The sequence below is a fragment of the Gopherus evgoodei genome, chromosome 8 (genome assembly GCF_007399415.2).
Source record: "Gopherus evgoodei ecotype Sinaloan lineage chromosome 8, rGopEvg1_v1.p, whole genome shotgun sequence".
NCBI lineage: Eukaryota > Metazoa > Chordata > Testudines > Testudinidae > Gopherus > Gopherus evgoodei.
The window spans coordinates 33279899-33303450 of record NC_044329.1 but is presented as its reverse complement, the minus strand read 5'-3'; positions in this window follow the sequence as shown (position 1 = coordinate 33303450).

Below are 23552 nucleotides of genomic sequence, written 5' to 3'. Positions count from 1 at the left end.
GGGTGGCCACAGCTGGGCTCCGGGGGGATGAGGTGCAGGTATCTGGGCTGGGAGGGTGTGATTGGGTGCTGGAGGGTAGGGGATTTGGGTGTATTGGCTGGAGGCGGGGGCTGGCTGGGATTGGGAGCAGGAGGGAGCAGAGAAACAGGAACTGGGGTGTCATAGGGATTTCTTTAGCGCTTTACTCCTGGGAGAATTTTTGTGTCTCTCTGTATTGTTACAGACACGCTTGCTGACAGGTGTTTTGAAATAAATTACCAAAATAATTGAAACTGGCATGATTATGTAGTGTTATTCTGACAAATAAAATTTGCAGAATTTTAAAATATTGTGCGTGTTATGTAAAGCCTCCGCTCAAATGCGATTGTAAAATCTGTAACTTGTATCATTAAGTTCTGCAACCTTTTTGCAGACTTTGTAACTTCAGTTATTATTAGCATAGCCTTTTAAGTTTTGTAACCTTTGCAAGCTCTGTGGCCTTTTCAGGTTGCCACTTGTATGAATTTCCAAGCTTTGTAATATCCCATCCCTCAGAGAGAGTGTGAACGAGGGAGTGTGAACAAGGGAGTGTATATGATACTGGACGGAGAGGAACTGCAAGGAGAGAGGAGCCCGGACACAGGAGCCAGGTGTATCTGATATAATCTGGCCTGAGAAGGCAATCATGGAGTGCTGTAAAGAAAAGAAGAACCTGTATGCTTGAAAGGAACTGGTCTGGGAATGCTTCTCGGTCACGGACACAAAAAGGAAACTCAGTGTACGTGACAGGAGCCGCCCAGTTCCAAAATAAGAGGAAGAAGACATGCACACAAGCCCCTTCTTCTTGACCCTTTCAGCAGTCTGGATTCGTGACCGCAGACAGACACACCAGATCTACCACGCTTCGGCTTCTCGGCCTCCATGCTGTCTCCGGTAACTCTCCGCCTGTGTAAGCGTGTGGGTGCATGAGGGTATGAATGCAGTGAATGTGTGCACGTATGAATAAGCTCCATCTCTTTTCTATCTGACCTAACAGCGGCATTGTAATAAAACTAATACAAGTGTGACCCTGGGTTGGTTTTTAGGGGAATTTAGGTAACAGTGTGCAGAATTTTTAGCTTTTTGGCACAGAATTAGGTGTATTTTATCTGGAACCCAGGAAACAGAGATAAGGATAGGATGATTCAATGGTCTGGAAGAGTCCAAGGCACTGTCCGCCAACCTTAACGCTGCATTAGCAAGTTTAGGCTGTCAGCCCCTGCTGGGCGCTGAGCAACAGGAGAGATTTCTTTTGTTCAGAGAGCTGCCTGTCAGGATTTGAAGTTCAACAACACCGTCTAACAGTCCTGAAAACAGCTTCCTAACTATCTCCTGGCCTTTATCTCACTTGTTCCATGTGTTCCTCCAGGTCTTTGGGGATGGGAGTTGTTCCCATTCACATCCTAAACCTTGAGGGTCTCAACACCTTGTTGTTTCTGTTGGCCTAGAGCATTGCACACCTCAGAGGCTCCTTCATCCCTCCATTCCACCCATACTCTCCCTGTGTGCAACCCTCCCATCCCCGTATATTTCAGGGATTCCCTGCAACCTCTCCCCAATCCCTCCCCCTTGTCAGTGACTCTGTGTATCCCTCATGTCCCCGTCCCCTGTCAGGGTTCCCCATTCCGCCCCCCCCATCCCTCCCCTATGGCATGGACAGGCAGCTGCATATTTACAGGATGGAACACACACCTCCCTCACCCATCTAAAAATCTGCAGGAATCAACCCTAAACCTGGAGTCCCTGGTTCTCCACACCATGCTTGGCCTTCTGGTAGCCTGGCTTCATTAGAACTGCACTTCCCAAGGCCTCCAGGACCCCAGGGGAGGCTCTGAAGAAACAGGGATACAGAATGACACAGCCTGGACAGTATTATCTTTTTGCCTAATTTTTATAGGCCCAAAGTAGGGGACATTGTGCATCCCCCAGCCTTGTCCCTGTCCCATTCCAGCTCATCCAGCCTCCTCCACTTGTTCTTGCATGGAGAGGCCTCCACAGGAAAGGAGAGAGATTGATGTGAAGATGGCTGAGCTGTCTTTCTGTGCAGAGCAGGGAAAAGCTATATGCAGAAGATCCCCTGCATGCCCAGATCTAGGGGATACACTCTTGCTCAGGGGTGGGCACACTATGTCCCAGGGGCCACATCCGGCCCTTCAGATGTTTTAATCCAGCCCTCGACCTCCTGCTGAGGAGCGGGGTCAAGGGCTTGCCCCACTCTGCATGGCTATCGGAAGCAGCAGCATGTCCCCACTCCAGCTCCTATGCAGAGGGGTAGCCAGGGGGCTCCGCACGCTGACCCCACCCGAAGCGCCACCCCTGCAGCTCCCATTGGTCGACCACCATGGCCAATGGGAGCTGCAGGGGCGACACCTGCAGATGGGGCAGCGCACAGAGTTACCTGGTCGCACCTCTGCGTGGGAGCTGAAGGGGGAACATGCTGCTGCTTCCAGGAGCTGCTTGAGATAAGCACCACCTGGAGCCTGCACACTGACCCTCTCCCATGCCCCAATCCTCTGCCCCAGCCCTGATCCCTGTCCCGCCCTCCTAACCCTCCAGTCCCAGCCCGGAGCACCTTTCTGCACCCCAGAGCCCTCACCCTCTCACCTGCACCCCAACCTGGAATCCCCTTCCACATCTGAACTCCTTATTTCTGGCCCCACCCCAGAGCCCACACCCCCAGCTAGAGTCCTCATCCCCTCCTGCACCCCTGCCCCCAATTTTGTGAGTATTCACGGCCCGCTATACCATTTCCATACCCAGATGTGGCCCTTGGGCCAAAACGTTTGCCTGCCCCTGATCTCACGCTTGGCTAGGTAGACAGTACTATACTTGAAAATAATGTGTCCAGAGGTCTCTTATATTCATATACACTCACTGGGTTAAGCTGGCCCAGTATTGCCAATTCTTGTGGACTTATCCCAAGTAGCATGATATTTGGTGTTTTTTTGTAAAGCCCCAGCTCCTGGAATCATGTGATTAGGGTAGAATCTCTGCTTTCCCCCCCCCCTTTTTTTTTTTGGTAAATTTCTGGCTCTTGTGATTGTAGAGGAAATACCTAGAAACTGACCACCTAAGGGCTCACAAACCTGAAGGCAAATAAAAAGAATCTAAAATTTATTATTTGAAAATGTGTGATTTTTTTAAAGCCAGCCTCATGATTTTTGACTATGTGGGGTTGGCAACACTGCTGGCCCTTCCCTAAATGTGAACTGCAAAGCCTGAATCAAAAATAACCTATTTAGAAAACAAGTAATGAAGAGAGAATAATATGGACATTTAAAACCATCCAAACTAATCAATTTCCTTAGCAGAATTTACTTTGTTTCTTTATGTTGCCTTTATTATTAAGTCATATTTTTGTTCTATTTTATCAGGCTCTCTGGGGCCTTAGGGCATGGATAATGCATAAATAAAAAGTATAATATTACATTTTCAAATGATATCAATGAAAAATATCTGGCCTCTTGCCTCACCCCTCAATTTAAGCTCTGGATCTTTAAGTGTCTGCCTCTGATATGGTTAGTCATGTCACAGCCTTCAACAAGTTCAGGAAGGAGACTGCAATGGAACAGGGACAGTGAGTGCTCAACATCTCTGACAATCAGTCCAAGGGACGGGGAGAAATTTTCCAGGAGTGAGGTATGGGACAGCCTAGGAGGAAGATGGGCAACTGAACTATAACTGAAGGGTGCCGACATCCTGCATCTGCTATAGAAAACAAAAGCTGCTTTCATAGAACAGACTAACAAGCAAACTTTTTAATGGTCATTGGGCGTTTAACAAGCATGGGCAGTATTGCTTCCCTTTTAACGCAACTTGGAAGAAGCAGAATTCAAAGCTGGTGCTCTGAATTCTCCATTGAGGTCTGCTCCAGCAGTGCAGAGAAGGCAGGAAAGTAGTAGACACAGTCACTGGGGATACCTCCAGCACAGGGGGTCTACATAGCCAGGACCAAACCAACACAAAGGCTTTATGCTGGTCACCCTTCTAGCCCTTGGAATAGGGGTGGTGTCGCTGTGTAATGGGGTTGGAAGAAGCTAAGGCAGAATTATGTATAACTAATACACTCCCCTTCTTTCTTCCCCCTAGCTTAATTCTTTGCTGAAGTACAAGCCAGCGCTATGTCTTCTCAGAATCCGTTATAGCGGCGGTTTATTTGTGGACCCTACAGAATTTCAGTTGGAGGTGCAGACCCCTTTGTAAATTTTAGACAGAGTCTGCAAACCCCCAAAGGTCTGCAGACCACAGGTTGAAAACCACTGCATTATAGAGTTAAACCTTAGAGCTATTGTATGTAAAACCCTGGCAATTAGGTGTTAACAGTTCCGGTCAAACTTCAAAGAATACTATACAATTTCCTAAGCCATGGCAAAACTTTCTAGTGTAGACAACAGAACTTTTATAAGCAAACATTAATACTCGCAGAAAACATTGCTAATAGTATTCAGAATGTTGAGAATAATTTTTAGACAAAAGCTGTTAGTAAGGGCTTGTCTACACAGTCAGAGCAATGAGCATTAGAGGGATATGCATTCTAAAGTGCACCAACTTGTAGCATGCTAATTGGCCCATGTAGATCCACATTAACGCACATTAGGGAACATTCAGTGCAAGCCAGCAGGGTCTACATGCACAGGCCAGTTCATGTGCACACACGAGTGCTCTTAAGAGTTCACACACCTCTCGTGCTCTTTGCTGTGACAATGTAGACGGGCTCTAGGTCTACTCATGTTCCTCAAACAGACTTACCTACTATGTTGCTGGTAACAGATTGAAATAGTTACACTTCTATATTTAGTACACACATATAGACACATTCCCTTCTGATCTTCTTTCAGAGATGATTTCTCAGTCTTTACAGTGTGCCTATAGTAACTAGTGTGTGTCACCTGGACTCATCAGAAAGAAGAATGGCAGCTCTGAAGTTCTTTTCAAAACGCTTCAGAACCTAGCCAGCAAACGAAGAGTCTGGGGTCTCCACAGCTAGCAGTATTCCAGCCTTTGGGTTAATAGCTGACTGGGCCTCTGCTGCTCGTGAAACAGAAATCTGTAGCCTGTATCCAAAGCGGCACAGGGATTGGGAGCATCATACAAAATACCAGTTCCCACTGTCGAGTAAGAATTTGCAAAACTCCTCACTGAGCACAGACACACTCTCTCTAGAACAGACAGAATTCCCGTTTAAAGCAGTTAGCCAAACATGAGTTCCACAGGCTCTGTAATCTCTAAAGGTCACAAATGCTCCCCTCCCAGCTCTCCAGCTAAGTCCAGCTAGCACGCTACAGACCAAACGTTATCGTAATGGAGGGCTTGCCTCATAAGTAAAGCTGGAATAGCACTCACCTTATCCAAGGGATGGTGGTACAGGAATTGTGACTTAGTGCACATGCATCGCTCAGCTGTGCATGAATCAATAACTGAGTACACAGGGCTGTCTGGAGCCTTTATATTTATATCCTCCCCCCCGTGCACACATTGTGCTCTGATTGGCTCAGCTCTTGGATGGTGACAGGGTATGATCCTGATAGGCAGATTGCTCACAAAAATTCCTATACTAGTTCAGAAACTGCTACTGAGCCATATAAAGTGTGTGGGTTACAGCTGGATCACTATTGTCTGCTTCCCACAGCCAATGAGGGCCGAGGGGAAGGACATGAGACAGAGCGCAGATTACAGCAGCCCTGATATTGTTCTAATGTAACCATCTCTGGGTATGAGAAAAGCAAAGGCAGCTTAAAGCCACCCCTTTCCTGCCCAGAGTACAGAAACAGATCAACTCAGAACTGGAGCCAAAAATTAGGTCACTGAATTTGGATTTCAAACATTCCCAAAGTTCTGGGATGTTTAGATCCAGGTGTTGCTCCAGCCTTTTATAAAGTGTGGTGCCATTTGCAAAATTCAAATCTAGAAACAGGTTCAGTTTTCAAAATTATTGCCTTCTAAAATCTTTTTTTTTTTTTTTTTGCTTCAGCAGTTGCGCTCTTGGAGATTTGTTGTTGTTGTTGCTCGGGGCAGCAAAAAACCTAGAGCTGGCCCTGTGGGTATTTTGATTCACTGTTTCCATTCAGACCCATTTCTGTTTGTATGTATAATAAGCTGTATACAACACACCCTCTTTTGGAGTACTCTGTACAGTTTTCTTTCTTTGCCTTGGGACAGGGACTATCTGTTACTAAGTGCTTGTAACAGATCGCAAGTATGGGCCCCCATCTTGATTAGAGTCTCTAGGCTTTACTACTACTAGCAATGATAATAATTTGCAGCTGGTGAGCTAAGAAACAGGTGGAGAGGAGAATGGAAACAGGATTAAAAAAAACCCAACACAATAAAATATTCATTCAAGGATCTCAAAGCATTTTACACCCTCTTCTTACAGAGGGGAAACTGAGATTCAGCAAGGTTAGGTCCTTTGTCACGGTTTGATGAAGTGGGAATTTTCTGTAATTTTTTGTGAAAGTCATGCATGGCGGTGACTTACTTGGCCAGGGATTGCTCCTCAGTGGGTGTGAATGGGTTAAAAAGCTGCTCTTGGGACACAGCTGGAGACTGAGGGATGTCAGGTAACTGCTTGGGGTGGTACGGATGGATCATTAATGGAGTGGCTGAAACCCTCCCAGATCAGTGGAGGATCCCCAGAGACAACTGGAGCTCCAAGGACTGCACAAATGACACCTAACCATGGGAAACTCCAGCAGGCAGAACATGTGAACTCAACCAGGCTCTGCAGGAGGAGGACAATGAACCAAGAGATGACAGGAAGCCAGGGTAAGAGGTGGCCTTTGGAGAGACACAGAGCTCTCACATGGGACTGACAGAGAGACAGCTGAAAATGGACCCCCTGGCAGCTTGGCTTGCTGATTGCACTGGCTTGGCCAGTATGGACTATGTTGTAAGTTTTGTTCTCTATGCCTAGCTGAGGATTTTCCATGCTGTGCTCCAGGTGACACATACACCCTCTTCTGTTTTTGAAAAGGCTGCCTGGCCTCACTGCAAATACTTGCTGAGGTGCATTGGCCCCCGAAGAGTGTTAATCTCAGAAGCACTCACTGGGCAGAGTTTATGATGCGAAATAGGATTGTTGGAGCCCCGAGGCTCAGTCTCGGAGGCATTGAGCCTGCACAGTCTATCCTTAAGGAAAGGTGGGACCCATCTGGATCTGCCCTACTGGGATTGTTTAAAAGCTAGGGCATAGCATAGATCCTGTGGATCTGTGACACGAGATCATCCCACAAGTCAATGACAGAGCTAGGACTACTCTAACCACTAGAGTGTGATGCCTCTCCCACGTGGCTTGTTATATTTGGCACATTATCTCACATGCCAACTGAAAATTCTGGTCAGGAACAGCGCACTTTCTTGCAAGAAAGCCTTTTAAAAGTAGCTTGAAAGTCCAGCCACGTCTGGGGGTTTATGGGACTTGAGTTCTTAGATTCATTTAGGACTTTGTTTACAGTAAATGGGATTTCCAGCTTCCTCACACGGACAGAGAAGCTTTTCAATTTCTCCCCCAAATTCAGAAGCATAAACACTAAGAGCAAATTCAAGGGGAAAGCTCTAATCTGTTCCTGTACTGCATAATCTGTTCCTGTACTGCAGTTGACAGTCCTTGTTCTCTCTTTTAATATCCTTAATAAGTCAATGCTGAGCTCTTTGCCTCAGCTGCCGAGATCTCACTCTCTCTGCTTTGTTTCCATGGTTAAAATTTTTACTTTGTCTGTTCCGGAAGCATCCAATTTAGCTGCCTTCTCGCATCTGCCAGTTATGTTGAGAGCTTAGTCCTACCAGTTTCATTTGCCCCCCTTTTTTTCTTTATTCTTTTGCAGTTTCTTAATATTTAGTTATAAAGCTACAATTCTAGGGGGGTATTTTAGCTTGTCACCTGCCACCCTTGTTGTCTTAGCGAGATCCCAGAGCCTAATCAGATTTCTTTGTCATTTTTCTCTCCAAGACTTTTGCCATTCTGTTTTGAGGTCTACATTTCAGGAATTTCTGTAGAAGTTACTTATAGGCATCTGAATGGGCCTTTTCTACATTAGAGAATACCGGTGTTGCAAAGCCCTGTCACGGCTGCAACACACCCAAGGCATAGGCAATGGTGCACAACTGCTGCCAGCACCACTACAATTGCTTGGAGAAAGGCTCACCAGTGTCGTATCCTGTATGAGGACATTCTGTGCCATTGCAGAGCTAGCTAGAGCAAAAAGCAATTGGCATTTTAGCTGCTCCTCCCAGCTCAGCCCCGCAAGGCACGTATAACTCCTTCAGTGAGCACTCAGTGCAGTCACTATCTCCTTCATGCCCAATTACTTAATTGTTTTGAATTATTGCAACTTCTGTTGTTCTATGCGAGTGAGTTTTCCGCTTGACAGCGTTCAGTGCGTGCAACTGTTAGGCTTCTCAGGTGTCCAAAACTGAGAAATGTTACCAAATAGGTGTAATGAAAAGGGGTGGGTCAGGTTCTCAGCTGGTGGAAATTGGCACAGCTCCAGCAACAGCACTACTCTAGAGTAGTTTACTCCTAATGTGATAAAACCACCCTCTGCCTACAGTATGTCCATGGAGTTACCCTAAGATGAATTTGGCCCATAATCTCATTAGTATATTCAACTAAATTTTACTGTATTGGAAAATTAGGGAACAATTCTGTAACCTTACTCAAGCAGTTAATTGTATTGACTTCAAAGGAACTACCGGTGTTAGTGAGGATTACTCCTGTGAATACAAGCTGCTGGACAAGACCTCTTAACCTAGACGTTCATAGGATGATTTGTGCTGTAGTATTGCTCTGAGCACTGTTAGCATGACAGATCATTCAGATGACAGTGATAGGCTCTGATCCTACAGACACTTAGGCATGCACTTAATTTTATCACTGAGAGTAGTCCAGGAATACTCGACGTGTTTTCAGGAGCAGGGACTTGCGTTTAAGTTTGATACCTCACAACAGAAAACGTTGATCAACAGAGATAAAAGTAAGCTGTGAAAATGAGGTACGTTTGTCACAGCTGAAGAGAAACCATGAAAGCCAAACACATGCATTAGAGGAACATGTACACCAGAGGGCACTGTGAAATTACGCATGTCAAAGTGAATGTTTATTAAATTATGGAGGCTAGGAAAAATCTCGATGTCAGGGTAGCTGACAAAGGATTTTAACCTGGAAAGATAATATACAGTAGCACTGAAATACTCAGGATTGTAAATAGGAGATAATATTACAGGAGAACTCAAGCTTTTGATAACTAACTACATCTTTTTGAGTCTGAAAATTAGTAACACCATTTGTAGTCTAAAAACCTGTACACACTTTTGGCTGAATCCCCTCTAAATCTGGAGTCATTGTACTGAAGTCAGTGCAGTTACACCGATATGAAGTCTGGCTCTTCACATTTTCCAACGTATATGTGCTCTTCTGCCAAGACCTGACTTCACAATTACATTTCTCCCAAAAAAGTTGACGACAACACTAACACCTACATCAGACAGAGAGTGCAGGAAAACCGTCATGTGAAATGTGTTGTGATCTCAGTTCCTAATAGAGAAACGCCCTCATTCCAAAATACATTGTTACAGTTGAACCCTTGGTGGCAGGTCAGACACTGAAAGGCGAGAGGAAGTGGGTACAGAGACTGAGTGATCCCCTCTGTTTTAAAGCTGCTACATCCAGCTGTAAGAAATGTCAGTGGACCGCTTGCTTGCACTGCCACTACTTGTTCAGTGGACACATTCGGTTTCTAATGCTGTTTGTGTAACACTCACTTTTAAAATGGTCTTGTATTTGCACGCTGTAAAAAGCCAGTAAGGTTGCACTGAAAAAGAAAAGCAACAATGATACGAAAACAAGAAGGAAGAAACTTAACCAAAGCGGGGCCGGGAAATGAAAGTTTTGGATACAACACAGAACTTAGTCATGGAACAGACCAAATAGTGTACATCTCCCAGCAAGGGAGTGTTGGAGGTGGAAGGATCTCTTAAAGTCAGTCCTACGATCCCAGTTCAATAATGGAGAGACAGATAATAGCATTTGAACAGCATCTTCTCCAATTCAGTTGTATAGATTTATTGCCTGTCCAATGAAGCCATCAAGTGTACAAAATGGTTAATCTTATATTGCTATTGTTATCTTCTCAGAAGAGTAAAGTAGAAAAACTCTGATCCAAACTGAACAGCCAGGGGGAGCGTATTTGACCTGCCATCAAGGCAGACACTATGATACAGGCATGCAAAGCTAATCACCTTTTTAAAAGCAATGTTTAAATCTTTAAGGCTTGGCCTTTGTAGGAAGGACTGGGAATAAGTGGCAGCCAGGCATCATGGGCCTGACAAAGCACCCATTGTAATCAATGGAAGGCCTCCCACTGACTGTGTCGACTCCCTCACTGAGATGGGTCAGACTCAATGTGAAGCCAGCACTTACAGTGGTACTAGTTTTTCCAAAGGGGCCAGGGATGGGGCCATGGCCCCACTTCTCTCCATACCATCCAGCAGGTCATATGCTGCAGCCTCTTCCAGGACAGCACAGCGGTAGTCATGACCCCTCAGGACATCTGAAGAAATTGTGCTTGCCTACAGCAGATGTCATAGAAGTTGAGGTAATCAGTGGATTCTAACCCCTATCACATGACACAGGTATTGAGTTTGGTAACCCTGAACCATCCAGGTGACTGGTTCAGAAATTAAAATCCAGTCTCTTATCTGCCACACTTTATTACAGAGACTCTCCATTAGCTGTAAAAAAACTGGAGTCTACATTCTTGTTGATTCAGCCACTAGAGGACAATCCAATTGCAAAGGTTGAAGCAGCTCTCCCATCAAGGATACAGTCTGCATCCAGTATACATTAAGTAGTATATTATAACACACGTGCAGGATTTTGCAAGCACAAAAGCACCTAGAGATACTTTGGCTGCAGTTTAAAAAGGCCATTGACAGTTGGGCCAATGGGGCCAAACCTATTAACCTTACTCACTGAGGTATTTCTAGTTAAGTCAGCTTGCGTGAGCATGGCAAACTACATTCGACCCTACATGGGTAGATGGAAAATGGAAATGCTTTTTATTTGAAACAACATATTTTGAAATTGACGATTGCGATGTTACATGGGCAAAGCAGACCCCAATCGCAGCACTTGACAGCTAAGTGATGGAAGAACTGATTTGTTTTTAAAAAGTATTTTGTTTTGAAATGTACATTTGCAACTGAAGTCTAAGCACACTGTATATTTTATTAATGATGTGGGATGGTGATGCATTTTAAAGCTCTCTTTCATTTTGATGTTTTTTTAGAGATGGGAAGGAATTGAAATGGAAAGCATAACACTTACAATTTTGAAAATTTGCCTTGTATTTTGGGTTCTGGTAACATGCAATTATAGGCACTTAGAAAGAATTCCCTTTTTTATACTATGCCCTGGAGCATAAAATTAAGAGGCCAATTCAGGCTTTGTACTGTACTGCTTTCAGAGGCAGTTTGCTTCAGCATAGATCAACATGGAGACTGACTGTCGCCTCTCTATTGAATTAGGTCTATATTTTTGACAAGTATGGCAGCAGTATCATCACTTTAATCATCAACAATCCATTGTGTCTCTTTATGCTAATAAATAAAACATCCTGGGTTAAATATTTCCCAGTAAGCACTTGAGGACCTGTAATCGCCACCCCCTATATGTTACAAAGTAAAATAATATAATGGTAATAAAATAAAATCAAATCATGTCTAGGAGTTTTATAGACAACTAATAGCAGTTATTGCAAAGTGCACATCAGATACCAATTGAAGGGTACATTTCTCTTTAGTATAATGTACTATGCATATTTCACTAACTGTCTCATATCATCAGATGAATTTAACAAGATGATGATGTAGGTCAAAATACTTGGTAAGTTCTTTTAAGAAAGGCTTTTAGGCATAAGACTTTTACTGGTACAGTTTGTTAAATGGTTGGAATTTGTAGAACCCCATCTGCAAATGCATGTGATGAAGGAATTCTCTATACGGTGAGAAAAATCAGAGTAAAAACCCCTTTTAACTTATGGTTGTCCAGCTCTTCATGGCAGGAACCATTTCTTCCTCTGCATTTGTACACTGCACAACACAAAGGGGTGACCATGGGGAGGGATAACTCAGTGGTTTGAGCATGGGCCTGCTAAATCCAGGGTTGTGAGTTCAATCCTTGAAGGGACCATTCAGGGATCTGGGGCAAAATCAGTACTTGGTCCTGCTAGTACAGGCAGGGGGCTGGACTCAATGATCTTTCAGGTCCCTTCCAGTTCTATGAGATAGGTATATCTCCATATTATTATGACTGGGACCATAGTCAAATTATTTAAGTAAAATAGATCTATATAATTAAATAAATAATACCACCATAACCTAGGACTAAAGCAAGCACTCAGATCTTAGGATAGAGGTTAACAAAATCAAAATAAAGGCAATAAACGAGCCTGAGCATGTTGTTAATAGTAATAGCTAAGCACTTTTAATGGATAGATTTCATAGTAACTTACCAAAGTGCATAGTATGTACATTATCATCCCCATTTTATGGATAGGGATACTGGAGGCCAGAGAGATGAAGAAACTTGTCCTAGGTCACACAGGAGGTGAGGGACAGACCTAGGTATAAAAGTCTAGGTCTCCTGTTTGCTAGCCCAGTGCCATGTCCATTAGACTACATTATCTCCTATGCTGGGTGGCTTATCTTTGGCTCCTACCACTCCATCCCTCTAGGTCCCCAAAACTGCAGGGAGCCCCAAGAAAGTTGTGTCATGCAGAGAGGCTTCTGCAGGGTTGGAAACAGAGGAAGCATGTAGTATAGACTTCTCTTCCCTCTTCCACACTCTGAGGGCCCAAATTGCCACATATGTTACAGCATTTGCCCTTGGAATCTTATGTTCAGAAATTGACCTGTTCTCCATCTCCACATTTCTTACTGGACCACTCACCTGAACATAGACCTAGACCTTGACCTTGTTCCTAAGGTAAAAAACCTTGGAGTCACCCTAAAGAAATCTCCCTAAACTTCTGATCAGTTGTCAAGAGGTTTTTCCATCCCTCATTTCTAATATACCTATTTTTTTCCAGCGGCCTCACCTCAGTCGACATGCTAATAAACCACCTTTCTAATTCCCTCTACAATACCCCTTTCCCAACCCTTTTTGCTAACTTAATTAGATATTCTGTCCCTGTGGTTTAAAATAGTATTTAATTTCACTTAATGATTTCCACCAAAATATTAGGATTCCCCAAACAGACATGTTCCCTCTAATTCTCTAATTCTTTTTCCAAGTGCTTCTGTTTCATCTTTTTGTTATTTTGTCAAAATGCAGCTAATTGACTGTCCTTAAAGTACAATTTTAGTAATTTCCCTCAATGAGGCATTGCTGCCTCCTCTATTAACATTACCTAATTGAAGTTATAATCCCCAGCTAGTGACTTCACCCACTTCTTAGGCCTGGATTGCTATGAACAGTAAATATTAGCTTTCCAGTTAAATATGTGCTGTCTTGCGTTCCCCCAAATTGGCTTTGTGCTCCTCTGAGTGTGATCTGATGTAAAATTGCAGCAACTGCTTTCTTTGGGAATTGGAGGAACTAATTCAGCAGAAGCCGAAGCTCAGCTCTGTTTTTTTTCTACTTGGTAAAAGCACATTTGCTCCCTGGTGTCTGTGAGCAGGGCGGGATAGGAACCCAGGGAGCCTGCCTGTAGGTTTTATGGCTTTCTCCAGAACTAGAGCTGTCATCTCAAAAGTTAGTCTCTAGCCTTTCTGACTGCAAAAAAACTTTCTGTTTCCATCCTCCCTCCTCCCCATCTCCAGGGAGCCGGCCGAGATCAGAGCCAGCAGCCAGTGGGAAGCATCCCACGACTTGCACTTTGTATATTTGGAGGGATAGATTCATCCCTATGCTGGTGCTGGCTCGAGGCAGCTTGATGCAGGCCAATGCAACCCCCGCCACAGGTGAGGACAGCCCTGAATGAGAGCTTCAGTGCCTCCTTGGAGCTTTGAAAAAGCATGTGTGCACCCTGGTAATGACTCCTTGTAACCTGCCTCCTTCAGCCCACCCTCCACTCCACCCAGGAATGCCCCATTTGCCTGGGGCTACCCTGGAGGCAATCCAGAGCTGGGCAGCACATGGCTCACCTGCGGCAGGGGTAGTTCCTGGCACAAAGGGAATGTAGAGTAATGTTGAATTAGGCCTTAACGTGCATTCTGCCAGAAATGCCCATCAGGGCACAGGCGCATGGAAATACACAGGGTTCCATCTTTGCTACTGAGAGGCCAGGGAGCTTCCCTCACCACCACCACCCACCCTCCCCAAATGGCCCAGAATCCGAACAGGAGCAATGCTTGAAAGAACAAGATTTCTTTCAGTGTGTACGAGTGCCTGGCTTTCTGTAGGTTCCCTCTAGGGTCTGGTTTTGTGTGTTTCTGGGGATTTTGTATGGGCTCTTGGGGCAGGCAATACTGGCTCCACCCCCTCTGCCCCCCAAAACCGAAGGCGGCCTTAAGAAAATTGTCACGCAGAGAGGCTTCCACCAGCCTCTTTGCAGGATTGCTGGAGCAGCAGTAGATCACTTTAACAACCTAAGCATTACTTGGAATGGCTGTCCTTGCCCTAGAACAGGGGTTCTCAAATTCTGGGTCAGGACCCCAAAGTGGGGCATGACCCTATTTTAATGGGGTCACCATGGCTGGCATTAGACTTGTTAGGGCCCAGGGATGAAGCCGAAGCCTGAGCCCCATCATTCAGGGCCAAAGCTGAAGGCCAAAGGTTTCAGCCCTGAGCAGCAGGGCTCAGGCTTCAGCCCTGGATGGAGGGGCCCCAGTTACAGGCCCCCCGCCTGGGGCTGAAGCCCTGGGGCTTCGGCTTTGGCCACCCTCCACCTGGGGTGGTGTCACTTGGGCGGGCTCAGGCTTCAGTCCCCCGTCCTGGGTCATGTAATAATTTTTGTTGTCAGAAGTGTTCATGGTGCAATGAAGTTTAAGAACCACTGCCCTAGAATAACTGATATTAAAGCCCAAGTGTAAGGCCAAGCTCCTAATAGAAAACGTAAAGCAATCTCCTCGTTAATGTTTGTATCTTGTACTGAAATGTGAAACACTGTGCACACGCTAATTCTTATTATTGCGGGGGGGGGGTAGGGTAATGCCCAGGGGTCAGGCAGGTCAAAGGACAGTCCAGCTCAGTGGTGAAAGTTCACACAAGCAGTCCAAAAGCCCAGAGATCCAATTTAAGGAGAACGTACAATGAACTAGCTGGCAGCATCAGGCAAGGCAGGATCAAGCAGGGTCTGAGTGACAACTAGAGGGCAATGGCTTGTTGCTCAGACAAGAGCAGAATCATAGAAGGTTAGGGTTGGAAGAGACCTCAGAAGGTAATCTAGTCCAACCCCCTGCTCAAAGCAAGGCCAACACCAACTAAATCATCCCAGCCAGGGTTTTGTCAAGCCGGGCCTTAAAAACCTCTAAGGATGAAGCTTCCACCACCTCCCTAGGTAACCTAGTACTTCACCATCCTGCTAGTGAAATAGTGTTTCCTAATATCCAACCTAGACTTCCCCCACTGCAACTTGAGACCTTTGCGCCTTGTTCTGTCATCTGCCACCACTGAGAACAGCTGAGCTCCATCCTCTTTGGAACTCCCTTCAGGTAGTTGAAGGCTGCTATTAAATCCCCCCTCACTTTTCTGCAAACTAAACAAGTCCAGTTCCCTCAGCCTCTCCTCGTAAGTCATGTGCCCCAGCCCCCTGATCATTTTCATTGCCCTCTGCTGGACTCTCTCCAATTTGTCCACATCCTTTCTGTAGCTGGAGGCCCAAAACTGGATGCAATATTCCAGATGTAGCTTCACCAGTGTCAAATAGAGGGGAATAGTCACTTCCCTCGAGCTGCTGGCAATACTCCTACTAATGCAGCCCAATATGCTGTTAGCCTTTTTAGCAACAAGGGCACACTGCTGACTCATATCTAGCTTCTCATCCACTGTAAACCCCAGGTCCTTTTCTGCAGAACTGTTGCTTAGCCAGTCAGTCCCCAGCCTGTAGCGGTGCATGGGATTCTTCTGTCCTAAGTGTAGGACTCTGCACTTGTCCTTGTTGAACCTCATCAAATTTCTTTTGGCCCAATCCTCCAATTTGTCTAGGTTACTGACCCTATCCCTACCCTCCAGCATATCTACTTCTCCCCCTAGCTTAGTGTCATCCACAAACTTGCTGACGGAAAGGAAACAGGAAGTTTATATATTGTCACCAACCAATCAGGGTCAAGACTATGTGGTCAATCAGTAAATAGGCTGCAGAACCCTTGAAGCTGTCCCACAGTCTGTGAATTCCCTATTATTGAATGAGTTGGTGTGGTGGGACAGTCAGGGCTACTTTCCAAAAACCCTGTGCGCCTGTGTTCAAGACCAGGTCCTGACAAGGTAATGCCAGAATTGTTGGTTGTCCTTGATCACCAAAAGTACCTCATCTCCTATGGGGTTGGGTGAGCCATGGATAGAGGGTGAGGCCTTCCCATCCCATGTATGCTAAGGATCTACTGGGAAGGGTACCTCATAGAGTGAAGCAGCCCTATATGGATTATGACCCTCCTTCCGAGCCTGTAAGCATAGTTTGTATTCAATGGCATTAACTGCATGATATACCACAAGTTTAAGTGCAAGATCATAGCAGATTAGCATTCACATGGCTCTCGTGCTGAAGCTGGCAAAGTGCTTTGAACACAGGCCTGGGAACCAGGTGCTACAGAGTTCTGAGGTCAGCTCTGACATGGGTGGCCTTTTGGAAGCCACTTAACCTCTTTCTAGCTTACTGGTCTGTCTATAAAAGAAAACATTAACACGTACGGCATGGTGTAAAGCAGAGCTTGCCTAGGTTCGGCTCATGCTGGTTTGCATGCCTTGTTTCACAGGGCATCGATATGGTGAGTTTACAACAGTGTAGTTATAATGGTGCCAAAAATCCCTAATGTGGACAAACCTCTACCTACCTATCTCATAGGGATTCTGTTAACTTTAGTCTCTAATGGTTGCTGAGCCCTTTGAAAGTACAAAGAATTATTAAGTAAGTTCAGTTAACTTTCCTTCCCCCCCCCCAGCTGTTGCATATCTCTGGCTTTGCTGGGGCCGAGATGGGACATGAACATCTTGAGCTTGTTCTCATGAAATGTACAGCTGGATTGCTAGATCACATGCTTTGAGCCTTGCCCATCAATAATCAAAAATTTGTTATTGTAAAGCACCAAACTTATTTAAACTAGGGCTGTCAAGAGATTAAAAAAATTAATAGTGATTAATCGCACTGTTAAACAAGAGAATAACATTTATTTAAACATCTGTGGATGTTTTCTACATTTTCAGATGTAATTGAAATCAATTACAGCACAGCACTCACTTTATATTTATTTCTTATTACAAGTATTTGCACTATAAAAAAACAAAAGAAATACTAGTTATCAATTCACTTAATACAAGTACTATAATGCAATCTCTTTGTCATGAAAGTTGTACTTACAAATGTAGAAATATGTAAAAAAACTGAATTCAAAAATAAAACAATGTAAAATTTTAGACCCTGCAAGTCCACTCAGTCCTGCTCCTTGTTCAACCAATCGCTCAGACAAATAAGTTTGTTTACATTTGCAGGAGATAATGCTGCCCACTTCTTGTTTACAATGTCACCTAAAAGTGGCACTGTTGTAGCTGGCATTGCAAGATATTTATATGCAAGATGAACTAAAGATGCATATGTCCCTTCATGCTTCAACCACCATTCCAGGAGACTTGCGTTCATGCTGATGATGAGATCTGCTCAATAACAATCCAAAGCAGTGTGGACTGACAAGTTCACTTTCACTATCTGAATCAGATGCCACCAGCAGATGGCTGATTTTCTTTTTTGGAGGTTCAGGTTCTGTAGTTTCCACATTGGAGTGTTGCATGCTTTCAGAAGTCTTAAAAGAGCTCCACACTTTGTCCATCTCAGATTAAGAATCTGAAGTGCCTTTCACAAACTTTGGGTTGAATGCTTTATCTATCTTTAGAAATCTCACCTTCTTTGTGTTTTGTGAAATCTGCAGTGAAAGTGTTCTTAAAATGAACATGTGCTGAGTCATCATCCGAGACTGCTATAACGTGAAATTTATGGCAGAATGCAGGTAAAACAATGCAGGGGCCATACAATTCTCCCCCAAGGAGTTCAGTCACAAATTTAATTAATGCATTTTTAAAAAATTTTTATTTTTTAAACGAGCGTTATTAGCATGGAAGCATGTCCTCTGGAGTGGTGGCCGAAGCATAAAGGGTCATACGAATGTTTACCATATCTGGCACGTAAATGCCTTACAATGCCGGCTACAAAAGTGCCATGCAAATGCCGCTTCTCACTTTCTGTTGACATTGTAAATAAAAAAGAGGGCAGCGTTATCTCCTGTAAATATAAACAAACTTGTTTGTCTTAGCGATAGGCTGAATAAGAAGTAGGACTGAGTGGACCTGTAATGTCTGAAGTTTTACATTGTTTGTTTTGTTTTTGAGTGCAGTTATGTAACAAAAAAAAAATCTACATTTGTAAGTTGCACTTTCACAACAGAGATTACACTATAGTTCTTGTACGAAGTGAATTGAAAAATACTGTTATTTTGTTTATCATTTTAATAGTGCAAATGTTTGTAATAAAAATATACACTTTGATTTCAATTATGACACAGAAGAAAATATTTATGGAAATGTAGATAAACAACCAAAATACGTAATACATTTCAATTGGTATTCTATTGTTTAACAGTGCAATTAAAACTATGTTTAATTTTTTTAATCGCGATTAATTGTTTTGAGTTAATTGCACAAGTTAACTGCAATTAATCAACAACCCTAGTTTAAACTCTATATCGAGGTGCACAATACATTTGTAATTTTAGACCGCTATAAAACCAAAAACAATGAGGAGTCCTTGTGGCACCTTAGAGACTAACAAATTTATTTGGGCATAAGCTTTTGTGGGCTATAACCCACTTCATCAGATGCATGAGATACTAGGAGAAAATCTTGGTTTTGAAAGTCACAATTTTTTTTAAGAAGTTTGCCTTTATGGGACACTGCTTTCCTTCTGTTTTGAAAATATTAATGATTTGCTCTTAAGGAATTTGTGCCTCCTGAAATACAGCAGAGGGCACTAGAGGCTGTTAACAGGGTTGTTGATTCAAGTCGGCTTGGAGGAGACTCACTGGCGTCTTTCTCATTATTACAACAGCCTAGTGTTTCAGTACTAAACATTTTGTTGTAATCTTGCCATATAAAGAGCCATGAAAGCAACAAAACAAAGATTTCAGAGGCTTTTTGTCGTAGTGCTTTAGTTTCTTCCTCGAACACACCGCCAGGAAACCATATCCTTGATGAGACAGACCTCAATCGTCTAATCAAATTAAAACAAGAAAAAACACACACCCCCTCTGTTATATTCAGTCAGAAAGAATGATGGTAACATATCACAGTGAGCTTCATTTTTAAGTTTATAGATAATATTAAGGGCCAGAATCTGGTTAGTGATTTGAGGTACCGCTATTTTTGCGAGTACAACTTGAGATGCTGTAATGGGGTCTGGTTTTTAGATAGTGCTGAGCAGCTGCCTTCTGAAAATCAAGCCTCTCTAAGGTGTCACCAGCCAAGGACCTACATATTAAGACACCCCAAATCACTAGTTGGTTTTGAAAATCTTGGCCTAAATGGTAATAAAATGAGGGTTTAGCAATATAACATACAAGCTTTTAGCTGTATATGATTCATACCAAATCATAATTACATATGATTGCTGACAGACATAAAGGGCTACATTTTGGCCTTCTAGAAATCATTTGCCTCAATGTTAAAAGATTTTAAAATCACTAAGTCACATTCTGCTCTCAGTTACACAGAGGCAAATCCAGAGCAACTCCATTGATGTCAAATGGAATTAATCCAGATTTACAGTGAAACCCAAGCAGAGTTTGGCTCACAGAGATTAATTTAGAACAGGGAGTATCATCTACAGCTTAGAGCACTGAACTGAAGTTATGCTTTTATTCCTGGCTTTGTCTGACGCGCTGCATGACCTTGGACAGGTACTTTTTAACATAACTGGCCCTGATTCTCCATCCTGGCCTTGTCTATAAAGAAAATGAGCACCATTGTAACTCACTTTTACCGAGTGTAGCTCTATCTCCCTCTTGTGGCTGGACTACATAAAGGTTTCTAAGTCTGTACAGCCTTTGAACTAGTAGAGCTGGATGGGTCTTTTAGCTCAGGCAGCAGAGGGTCATGCTTTTCGATTCAGACATATTGGATTGCTACCAACAAATCCAGCTGATACATCATGTTACACCAGTAACACCTGTGTCAATCCTTACTATAGACATGCTGTACTGGTGCAGAGGGCAGGATAATTCAGTAATTTACACCTTGCCAGATGAGGTCTAGTTTATGTTAAGCATGTTGTGTTTCATGGATATCCTTGTACAATGTACAGCAAAGCTGTGTTTGCCAGCGCAGCTGCGAGCAGAGGTTGTGCATGAGCACAAGTTAGGCTATGTGCTATGCGTAGCCCTCTGCACTGAATAGCAGCAATCCTCAAGCTTCCTGACCACCTGTTACCTTAGGGTATGTCTGCTCGGCAATAAAACATTTGCGGATGGTGCAGGTCAGCTGACTCTGGCTCACACAGCTATAAAATTGCTCTGTAGACCTTTGGGCTCGGTCTGGAGCCTGGCCTCTGAGACCTGCCCCCCTTGCAGGGTCTCAGAACTTAACACTGACACTTCAATATTACAGCCCTGCAGCCAAAGCCCTGTGAGCCAGAGTTAGCTGACCTGGGCTAGCCTCAGGTGTTTGATTGTCATGTAGACATACCCTTAGGCTAGGTCTACACTGGTGAGTGGGGAGTCTACCTAAGATATGCAACTTCAGCTACACAAATAGCGTATCTGAAGTCCATGTATCTTAGATCGATTTACCTGGCTGTGAGGACGGTGGTGAGTCAACCGCTGCCGCTCCCCCATCGACTCTGCTTCCTCCTCTCACCATGGTGAAAGTCTGGAGTCGACGGCAGAGCAATCGGGGATTGATTTATCGAGTCCGATGCGATAAAAATCAATCCCTGATAGATCAATCACTACCTGCCAATCCAGCGGGTAGCGTGGAAGTACCCTTGCCGTGGTGGATTTCCGGAGTCGACGGCAGAAAGATCGGGGATCGATTTTATCGTGTCTACACTAGACATGATAAATCAATCCCCGATAAATCGATCACTACCCGCCGATCTGGCAGGTAGTGTAGACGTACCCTTACACTCAGACTAAAATGGGGACAGGATATGGATGGGAAATGGACATGTCTGCAAAGGCATGGTCTTATGCACCATCTCCTTTGTGCTAATAAGATTTTTAGCTACACGTTCTTCCCATAGGCAAATACGTTTGCACATGCTTCACTTAACCCACGTGAGTAGTCAGTGGGACTTCAAAATAAGCACTCACATAAGTGTTTGCAGAATCAGGGCCTTGGGCCTTCCTCCCTGCTACCAGGCAACAGTACCTGTTGGTCTCACTGCAGAATTCCTATTAATACATGATCTGGTTCTCCTGTGCGCCCTGTCCTACTCATGGCTTTTTATATTGCTTTGATAAACACGATAGCTCAAACCTGCCTGTAACACCTGTATCCCATACAAGCCCTATAGAAATGCTAAGCATTATTAACAAAATGCAACCCAACAGACATGGCTGCAAAAGAAAGGGTTGGTTGCTCTACAGCCTTATATAGCACAACCTCATCCAGTAATTAAAAGAAGCACTTCGTTTATCTGGCAAGTCACAGTGTCAGTCCAGTCCAACTCCAGTACTGAATTATACTAAAAAGTTCAGAGAGCAGATCGTATATTAGACTAATTACAAAAAGAAGAGCAGAAACACGTGAGAACAGGATTTTCCAGGATTTTTTTGCAATGGAAAAGACTAAAAACCACTTTACACATACACAATTTAGACTCTGAAAGAACAATGTACGAATAAAAAGCTTCTTCTTGAGCTCAGCTCACCTAAGCCCATAAGAGAGAGTAGGAGGAACCCCTCTTCCTCTGTTTTTAACAAAGTAGGTAGAGCTGTGCATCAATAATAATATCCAGCTCTGCTATGGCACTTTTTATTAGCAGATCTCAAAGTGCTTTACAAAGGAGGCATCAGTATCATTATCCTCATTTTACAGATGGGAAAACTGAGGCACAGATGGGGGAAAGGTGACGCCTGAGGTCACCCAGCAGCAGAACTGGAAGTAGAATGCAGATGTTCAGCGGCACAGGCCTGTACTCTATCCAGTAGGCTACATTGCCTCTCCCGCTTGCCTGTGTACTCAGGGTTTCTTGCTGGCTGGGCTGGTGAAATACTTGCTGTGCAATTGTCAACAAACTATTCTTTGTGAGTATCCCAGCTCAGGACCTCTAACTTCCCATGCACACTTAACCCTTATTCTGAAGGGTGGTAATTTTCTTTCTGGGCTGCAGTGCCTATGGGATTTTCATTCTCCCCAGGCCTGGGATTATGCTCCTCATAACAAGAGATGGAGGTGAGGTCATTGGCCCATTCCCAGCTTCTGATCAGCCAGGAAAAACAAACTCTTTGACATTATTATGGGGAGGGCAGTAGGAATGAATGTTCTGACCCTGAGTCACAACCCAGCTTAAGCCCTCTCCTGCTCTCCAAGAGTTCTTAGTGAGCCTCCCTCCCCCACCAGTGTGGGATTTCATTCCTTCCCAGGGATCACTGGGCTGGATTCTGCTCTCCTACACGTGTGCTATTCCACTGAGAGTCAATACACTGGTGTAACAGAGCAGAGTTTGGCTCATTACATCTAAACATGATCCTACAAGACTGTAAGCAATACACCCCCACCTGGAAATGTTCAGAGCTGCCCTGCCTTGTTTGCAGTACTTCTAAGGCAATTATGGCAATAGAAGAGCTTCTACTCATCTTCTGTAAAGGTCAGTTCAGGGACCACCTGCTGCTGCTGCTGGTGCCAGTGCAGGTATCCCTATTGGTGTGCTGATGAGACCAAGCAGAGATGATCCCCAAGTTTGTGCTGCTGCTCTGAGCCCCAGTCTCTTGAGTGTGTTTTGTCTGTGTGTGATGGGTTGGATCACAGAAAGTCCCTTGTGAACTGCCGCCTGATGTGCCGAGACTACCTCTGAGCCCATTTTCCCTGGCAGCTTGGGACTTCAGTGCCCTGCCTGGTTTGAGCCAGACACTCTAGCCTGCTACAAACACAGACCCAGGTCTGAACAATGTCCCGCAAAAGCTGTAGGCTTAACTGAAAACAGCTTAAGAAGTGTTCCAGTCTCCAATGCTCAGATGCCCTACTCCCAGTGGGGTTCAAACCCCAAATAAATCCAGTTTACCCTGTATAAAGGTTATACAGGATAAAGTCATCAATTGTTCACCTTCTATAACACTGATAGAGAGATGTGCACCCTGTTTCCCTCCCTCTCCCCTAGGTATTAATACATACTCTG